Source organism: Oryctolagus cuniculus, chromosome 4 (assembly GCF_964237555.1).
Source record: "Oryctolagus cuniculus chromosome 4, mOryCun1.1, whole genome shotgun sequence".
In the NCBI taxonomy this organism is placed as follows: Eukaryota; Metazoa; Chordata; class Mammalia; order Lagomorpha; family Leporidae; genus Oryctolagus; species Oryctolagus cuniculus.
In genome coordinates, this window is record NC_091435.1 from 105,476,134 (window position 1) to 105,485,433 (window position 9,300).

The 9,300-nt window shown below is 37.6% G+C and overlaps 1 protein-coding gene across 11 annotated transcripts in view; it reads right to left on the reverse strand.

Annotated features, from left to right (window-relative positions):
• NAALADL2 (N-acetylated alpha-linked acidic dipeptidase like 2) overlaps positions 1–9,300 on the reverse strand; it is a 1,435,315-nt gene that overhangs the window by 1,351,519 nt on the left and 74,496 nt on the right. For 2 of the 11 annotated variants that reach the window (XM_070072498.1, XM_070072490.1), the window contains exon 2: positions 1,353–1,446. The exons of the other annotated variants lie outside the window; for them this stretch is intronic. The gene's annotated coding sequence lies outside the window, so the exon portion shown is untranslated. The remainder of the gene's footprint in view (positions 1–1,352; positions 1,447–9,300) is intronic. 11 annotated transcript variants of the gene reach the window in all.

A 9,300-nucleotide genomic window follows, 5' to 3' on the forward strand; every position in this document is an offset into this window, starting at 1 on the left:
GTCCTTCGGCACCTGCACCCGCATGGGAGACCTGGATGAAGCTCCTGACTCCTGGCTTTAGATCGGCACAGCTCAGCCATTGCAGCCAACTAGGGAATGAACCAGCAGATGGAATCTCTCTCTCTCTCTCTCTCTCTCTCTCTCTCTCTCTCTCTCTGCTTCTTCTCTCTGTGTTACTCTTTTAAGTAAATAAATAAATCTTTAAAGAAAAAAAAAAGCTTATGTATCCCTGTGTACAAAAAATTTTCATTTCCCTAAAAAAAGTCTACTTAATAACTATTTAATGTCTAGTCAATTCTATCATATATTTCATAGCTTGAAATGGAGATTTTCATATGGCAATGGGTTTTATACTGCATATTTTTTCATGTGGCACTATAGGTGATTTTTTCCTTATGAAACTTATATTTTCAGACTTTGTTATTACCCTTGCACAAGACTTTTCTTAAAAAGAAGCATCTGCAGTTTCACCACATTCATCAAATATTTTAGGAATGATGTAAAATTTAATTTTTCAAATTAAAATAGAAAATTTAATGGCAAAACACAGAGCATCATTTTACAAAAGCAGTTAGGTAAGAAATTCAATATCTTAACAATGGATAGCAAAATCATTCTTACAGATAAATTGACGTAACTTTAAAAAAATCATTGAAAGTTCATTTGCAGTTAAAATAGTATCAAAGACCAAGTAGGGTTTGTTCTATAACTGCAAACTGCTAAACAGCTTTGCATCAGAAATGATCAGGTGCTGACAACTGTGGTATAGAGGGTAAAGGCACCATCTGCAGTGTTGTCATTCCATTTAAGTGCCAGTTTGAGTCCCAGCTGCTCCACTTGATATCAAGCTCCATGCTAATATGCCTGGGAAAGCAACGGAAGTTAGCTCAAATTCTTGAGCTCCTGCATCCACGTGGGAGACCTGGAAGAAGCTCCTGGTTCCTGGCTTAAGGATAGCCAAGCTCCAGCTGCTGTGGCCATTTGGAAACTAAACCAGCGATAAAAGGTCCTCTTTCTCTCTCTCTCTCTTTCTCTCTCTCTCTCTTTTCTCTCTCTCTCTGTCTCTCTCTCTTTCTCTCTCTCCCTCCCTCTCAATCTCTCTCTGTAACTCTGCCTTTCAAATAAATAAATAAGTCTTTTTTAAAAAGGAAAAGATCAACAATTTTAGGGTTAGATGGGTCCAAGATGAGAAAAAGAGAATAAGAGAAAAAAGACATCACCAATACTGAGTTAAGCAAAGGCAGGGCACGATGCCTGAAGGAAGTAATAAAATAAAAAGCTGGTGTCATGGTTCAAAAAAGGACTCAAAAGCAAGTCCAATATTTCATGTGAACTCATTTGAATTACTGTACCACAGTGCTGTTCTTCCAAATCTTGATACTTAATAAGATGCAATTTCATGTAACTTTGGTGAGTATATTTTGAAAATGGAGAGGAGTTGCAAATCTGGAACAATACAATGGAGGAAAATTTAGCAAATACAACATAACAAGAGGATCTCTAACCTGAACTGATTCAGTAAAAGCAGGAATTCAAAGTAACAATAATGACATAACCTCAGCACTGCAAGGGATTTTGGAATTCTAAAGGACATGATTTGGGAATTAGTTGATTTTATCAGCATTTATTTTTTAAGAAATACCTGACATTCCCTACAGGATATTTGAAATTTACATGACATAAGAAAGATGTCAATTATATAATCTTAAGAAAACTATAATTAAAATATTGATACTCAAATAGATGAAACAATTGAGTTAATGTGCAATTGGTGAACAATAAATTAATTAAATAGGTAAATACTTATAACAAAATTAATAATAAACAAATGGAGATGAATAAGACATCAGCTGGGACCACTGTATGGCCTGAACTCTGCTGAAAGAATGCTTGGCCAAGTCACAAAGGTGACCAGTCAGACTGTGTAACTGGCAAAGGTTAACTGAATGATGCCAAGGCAGATGAGGAAATGCTGTGGGCTCTGGGAAACAATGATCGAAAAATTCTATCCTGGTTAGTGTTTGGTGGGTGAGAACGTGTTTTCTTAAGGATTTCCCAATACTGTGATTATTATTGTAGTTATTAGTTTTTACATAATCAGGTATAACCTATGATTTCCTATATTTTCTTGTAAACACTGAAACTTATTATTCCTTGTTTTTCTTACTTGTTACAAGAAAAGTTACAAGTTACTTATTATTCCTTGTTTAAACTTACTTGTTACAAGAACATGTTTTTGTAGAATTGTTTATTGTTTATGAATAATCAATATATTACTGTTGATAATAAAAAATGGGAATAACTGGGGTTGGAGCCATGGCTCACTAGGTTAATCTTCCACCTGCAGCCCCAGCATCCCTTATGGGTGCCGGGTTCTAGTTCTGGTTGCTCCTCTTCCAGTCCTGCTCTCTGCTGTGGCCAGGGAAGGCAGTGGAGGATGGCCCAAGTGCTTGGGCCTGCACCTGCATGGGAGATCAGGAAGAAGCACCTGGCTCCTGGCTTCGGATCGGCGCAGCGAGCTGGCTGCAGCGGCCATTTGGGGGGTGAACCAATGGAAAAGGAAGACCTTTCTCTCTGTCTCTCTCTCACTGTCTAACTCTATCTGTCAAATAAATTTTTAAAAATGGGAATAAGCAATCATCAGGGTCTCTGCCATTGCCTTTGGTTTCCCCACACTACAGTCCTTAATCTGAGACTGCTTCTTTATTCTATGCTATGTTGTTCCTCTTTTGGGTCAACCTGACATCCAGCCATGCTGCATGCAGAAAGCACATCATTCAAATGCAACTTATTTTCTGACTTTAAACATCTGTCTTCCAAAGAAATAGTAGCTTCCCATGTCAATGCAAAGCAACAGAAATAAGACTTCTATTCTGATATAAAATTTAAAACAAAACAAAATAACATAAAAACACTGTTTTCAGATATGGAACAACAAGTAGCACTAGGCTCTGACTTCAGAATAAAGGAAGGCAAGAAAGGTGAATCTCATATGATTGTCCCAGTTTGTTCCTCAGAGTTAGTTTCTAAGTGGGAACATTGGAAGAGAAGAATCCAGAGGTTACCTCTCTGAGTCAACAGAGATCAGAATTTAGGGAGGTCAGGAGAGCCAGAATTTAAGAGAAACATTACTGAGGGTACAAAGGCTGCACAGGTATATCTATTTCTAAAAATATGCAAGCAGGTTCATTCCAGACATTAGTGAATATTTGGTCTGTTTGTAATTAGAAATCACCTGAGATCAGAAAAAGAATCAATAGAATACAGTTGAGAAAATCATTTTCAGAATTCACAGTAGCTCAGGAAACAGATATCTACCATTTTGAAGGAAAAGACATCAAAGAACACCTGAGATATTCATAAGAGACCACAGAAGGTCGTCATTCCTTAGTGAAAGCAGCCAGAAGACAAAGACATATCATCTACAAAAAACAAAGATGAGACTTACAGCCAACTTCTCATCAGAAACTATAAAAAGCAGAAGACAATGGAGCAATTTTTAAAGCCTTAAATGCAAAACATAGGAAAATAACAAAACCATCAATTTAGGTATATAAACTCCAAAAATATCTTTCAGTAATTAAGGTAGAGAAATAGTATGTTCATTGTCAGGCATGGGGAATAGCAGTTAAGATACCTCTTGGGATGCCTACATCTCCTGTAAGAGTGCCTGAGTTAAAGTCTCAGCTCAACTCATGATTCCAGCTTCCTTCTAACATACACCCTGATAAGCAGCAGGTGATGGGAGGTAGGGTCCCTGCCCCCCACATGAGAGATCTGGAATGATTTCTGGGCTCCTGACTGCAGATCAGCTCCTTAAGCTGATGCAGGCATTCAGGAAATAACAAGTAAATAGGAGATCCCTCTCCCCCTACCTCTCTCCTTCCTTCTTTCCCTCTTTTTCTCTCTCCCTGTCTGCGTTTAAAACAGATTCCATTAACTAAAATTTAAAGACAAAACAATAACTACCAGTTTATTAAAAGAAACATTTTAGATATACAAAGACAAGATTCTCTCCTAGTACATAAGGAATGTTTCAGTAAGTTCTTGGAGTAAAAGTTAAATGATATAAATAGAAATGTGAATCTATAAAAAACAATGAAGTAATAAGAATGATAAATACATGGGTAAATATATAATATAATGTTTCTTATCTTAATCACTTTATAATTGTTGGGGCTAGCAAAGTGGCAAAACAGGCTAAGCCACCACCTGAAACACCAATCAGAGTGCCGGTTCAAATTCTGGCTGCTCAACCTGTGCCACAACTCCATGCTGATGTGCCTGGAAAATCAGTTGAAGATGATCCAAAGGCTTGAATTCCTACCACTCACCTTGCAGACCAGAGTTCCAGGTTCCCAGCTTCAATGTGGCCCTGACTCAATAACTGCAGCATTTGGGGGGTGAACCAATGAATGGAATATCCTTCTCTCCATCTCTCCCTCTGTCTCTCTTTCAAGTAAATAAAATAAACTTTCTTCAAAAAAGTTAAATGTGGGGCCAGGGCTGTGGTATAGTAAGCTAAACCTCCGCCTGCAGCACCAGCATCCCATATGGACATTGGTTTGAGTCTCAGCTGCTCCTCTTCCAATATAGCTCTCTGCTCTAGCCTGGGAAATCAGTACAGGATGGCCCAAGTGCTTGGGCCCCTGCACCCGTCTGGGTAACCTGGAAGAAGCTCCTGGCCTCTGGCATTGGATCGGCTCAGGTCTGGCCACTGTGGCAATTTTAGGAATGAACTAGTAGATGAAGGACCATCCTCTCTGTCTTTCCCTCTCTCTGTCTGTAACTCTATCTCTCAAATAAATATATAAAATCTTTTTTTAAAAAAAGTTGATTGTTTAAGGCAAAAATAACAATATATTATATAGGGTTTATAAAATGTATAGAGGTACTCTTAGAAAACAACAAAGGATGGGGCCGGCACTGTGGCGCGGCGGGTTAAAGCCCCGGCCTGAAATGCTGGCATCCCATATGGGCGCCAGTTCTAGTCCCGGATGCTCCTCTTCCAATCCAGCTCTCTGCTATGGCCTGGGAAAGCAGCAGAAGATGGCACAAGTCCTTGGGCCCTTGCACCCACATGGGAGACCTGGAGGAAGCTCCTGGCTCCTGGCTTTGGATCAGCGCAGCTCCAGCCGTTGTGGCCATCTGGGGAGTGAACCAGCAGATGGAAGACCTCTCTCTCTATCTCTACCTCTCTCTGTAACTCTGTCTTTCAAATAAATAAAATAAATCTAAAAAAAAAAAAAGAAAACATGAAAGGAAGGATAAATGGAAGCATATTTTTATAAGTCTCTTACAAGCAAAATACTTGGTGGTTAAAAATAAGGTTGTCAATTTTGGGGTAATCATTAAATAAAGCAAAAAAATAAAGATACTGAGACAACAGTAAATATATAATCATAAAATACATTCACTTTATCTAAAAGGAGAAAGATAGGTTTAAGTAAAAAAGAACACATAATAGAAATGGAAAAAAATAGCAAAAAATGCCACATAGGAATAATTACATTTATTTAGTTGCTCTGAAAACACTAATTAAAAGTTAGAGATTATCAAGTAAAATTAAAACTTACATATTACCTAATAACAAAACAAATCTAAATATGAGCACAAAGAGCTTACAAGTAAAAGATGGGGAAAAGAAACATGCACATGCAAATATTAATCAAAAGAAAGCTAAAATAATGATACCAACATACATAAAGAAAACCTGAGTATAATGAAATTTTTATTCAAATAATTACTACTAAGTGATAGAGAACTCAATTTATAAGTCATAATAATCCTAAAGTTTATGCATTTAATAAAATATTCTTAAATACATGAGCAAAGAACTGATCCAATTTAAAGATAACTAGAAAAATAAATAAATAAATGTAGTTCATGAGTTCAATATGTCTTTCTTAGCAACTTACAAAACAAGTTGAGAAAAAAATTAGTCAATCTACAGAATACTTAAACAATACTATCAAATGACTTGTTCTAACTAATATTCGCAAAACACTCTATATTTTTTCAACTATAAATGGAATAATCACCAAGATGAACTGCATTCTGCATCATAAAACAAATCTCAGCAAATTTAGAAGATTCAAACACATATAAAGCAAGTTTTTTTTTTTTTTTTTTTTTTTTTTACCATTGTGGGGAGCAACCGAGAATAGACTAAATTACTGGAACTGCTAGGACTAATTCTATGCATCTGATCTCCCACCATATGGCGCTGAAAGAGTAAACAACTTCCACACAGCTGCCTCACCAATTCAACTAACAAGCTGCAGGAGCTGTTCCTGCTTCTGATTGGAGGAAAGCAGCATGCTTGGCATGTGGGCAGCAGAGCATGGATTGGTGGAAGAGGACTATAAAGGAGGAGAGAGACAACATGCACCAGGAACATCTGAGGAACATCTGAGCAACCCCTGAGAGAGCCGGCCGACGGTGTGCAGCTCCTCCTCAGAAGCGGGGAAAGCGGCGGGGGTGCCGCCCCTCCGCGGAGGCGGGGGGGGGGGGGGCAGCAGCAAACCCGGGATGGTGTCGTTCTCCACGAGGGGGGGAATGGCAGCAAACTCGGGAAGGGCCGGGCAAAGAGAACAGCGCAGGGTCCGGTGTCGTTCCTCCGCAAGTCAGGGAGCGACAACCATTAAATGAGAAATCAATAATAGAAATATTTTTGGAAAATCCCAAATACTAGAACCTAAATACTCTTCTAAATGACACATGGATCGAAGGAAAAGTAGTTATAACAATCAGGAAAGTATGCATTTAAAGAAAATGAAAATACACAATATGACAATGGGAAGCAACTATGATAGTCCTAAGTTAGAAAGTTACAGCATTAAATGTTCATAGTTGAAAAAAGAAGGAATCTCTGAAATGATTTTCCTTAGCTTACACCCCAAAGAACAGAAAGAAAAGAAATTAAAGAGGAAACTGAATACAAAGTAAATAGAGGGGATGAAACTATAAAGATAAAGACAGAAATCTATGAAATATAGAATTGACAAACAACAGAGAAATTTAGTGAAATTAAGAACTGGTTCTTTGAAAGAATCAAGATAACTGATCAACCTCTAGCCAGACTGATCAAGAAAACACTGCAGAGTCACAAATTCCCAATAACAATAGGAATGAGAGGGAAAATGTCATTCAGATTATAAACATATTAAAAGCACAAGAAGAAGATATGAATGTTAAAAATAACCTTATGCTAATAAATTCAACAACTTAGAAGCAAAAGAACCCGTGAAAGTTGAAATTCAATATGAAATAGTTATGCAAATAGCTTTTATCAAAGAAAGAAGCTGAATTTTAAAATCCTTTCAAAGAAAATTTTTTTAAAATTTATATAAAGGGAAAAAATTACACATATCTTATATACAGCTTTAAGCACATAATGATTCTTCATATCTTTCTCTCCAGAAGAACATTTCTTTTTTTTTTAGATGATTGTCTTTTTCCTTTTTTTTTAAGATTTATTTATTTATTTGAAAGTTAGAGTTTCACACAGAGAGAAGGAGAGCAGAAAGGGGAGGGAGGGAGGGAGGAAGGAAGGGAGGGAGGGAGGGAGAGAGAGAGAGAGAGAGAGAAAGAGACAGAGAAAGAGAGGTCTTCCATCCACTGGTTCACTCCCCAATTGGCCGCAACGGGCAGAGCTGTGCTGATCCAAAGCCAGGAACTTCTTCCAGGTGTCCCACGTAGGTGCAGGGGCCTAAGGACTTGGGCCATCTTCTACTGCTTTCCCAGGCCACAGCAGAGAGCTGGATCAGAATTGGAGTGACCAGGACACAAACCGGCGCCCATATGGGATGCTGGTATTGCAGGCAGCGGCTTTCCCAGCTAAGCCACGGCGCTGCCCACCCCACCCCACCCCGCCACCCACCCAAGAACATTTCAAAGTAAGATAGCATCATTGGGAATTCTATCAAATATTTAAGTTAAAAGCAATATCAACTCTACATGAACTCTATATACAATGAGGCCAACATTATCCTGTTCCAAAACCAAAGAAAGAAAAACACAGATATCTATTTCTTATTATCAAAGACATGAAAATGAATTCCTAATATTTAACAAACTTATTCTCTAGTATATAAAACGTGTAATATATAAAGCATAGACATATATATGCAAATGACATCAAAATACAAAATATTTAAGAATTTTTGTAAATATAAACAAAACTTCTACTCTACCAACTGCAAAACTTGGCTGAAACAAGTTAAAGTCAACTTAAATTAATACAAAGAGACTCATGTCCCTAAAATGGAAAACAATGTCATTAAAATGTCAGTTCTCCTTATATTGTTCTGTGGATTTAACAAAATTAAAGTCTCAGTAGGCTCTTTGCATTAGTTGGCATAGTATTCCTATGATACATGTAGAAATACAAAGCACATTAATCGTTAAGAAAATGCAAGTTAAAACCACGATGAGAAACCACTACACATTCACTAGAATGGCTAAAATTAAAGAAACTACTATACTAAGTGTTGACAAACATCGGAACCAATTAGAATACACACTGCTGGTGGGAATGCAAAATAGTATGGACAATTTCTTATAAAGTGACACATGCAAATATACATCTACCATTCAACTTGGATATCTTGCTACTTGATATTTATGGTAGAGAAGTGAAAATATATATCTTCACCTGGACCTCTATGAGAATATTCATAGAAGTTATAATAATCAAAAATTCACCTAAATTCATCATGCTCAATATCCATGTGTGGTTGAATAAACAAATTGTGATATATTCATATAACTGAATAAAAGGAACAAACTAAAATAAAAGGAAAAACAAAGGAGCATGAACAATATAGATTAATCTCATAATCATTATGCTAAGTGAAGAAACTAGACATGAAAGGCTACTTAATATTTCATTTTTATGAATTTATAGAAAAATCTAGATGATAATATAAAAAACTGGTCAACAAGTTCTCAAGATCAATAGTACAGGATGAAGATTGAAAGAATACATGAGGTCTGATCATGGAAATACTTTCTATTTTTAGTGTAGTGGCAGCTATATAACTATTGATGACTAAGATGTACTTCAATAAAGCTGATTAAAAATTAAGAAGACTGGCCAGCGCCGTGGCACAATAGGCTAATCCTCTGCCTTGCGGCGCCGGCACACTGGGTTCTAGTCCCAGCCGGGGCTCCGGATTCTGTCCCGGTTGCCCCTCTTCCAGGCCAGCTCTCTGCTGTGGCCAGGGAGTGCAGTGGAGGATGGCCCAGTGCTTGGGTCCTGCACCCCATGGGAGACCAGAAGAAGCACCTGGCTCCTAC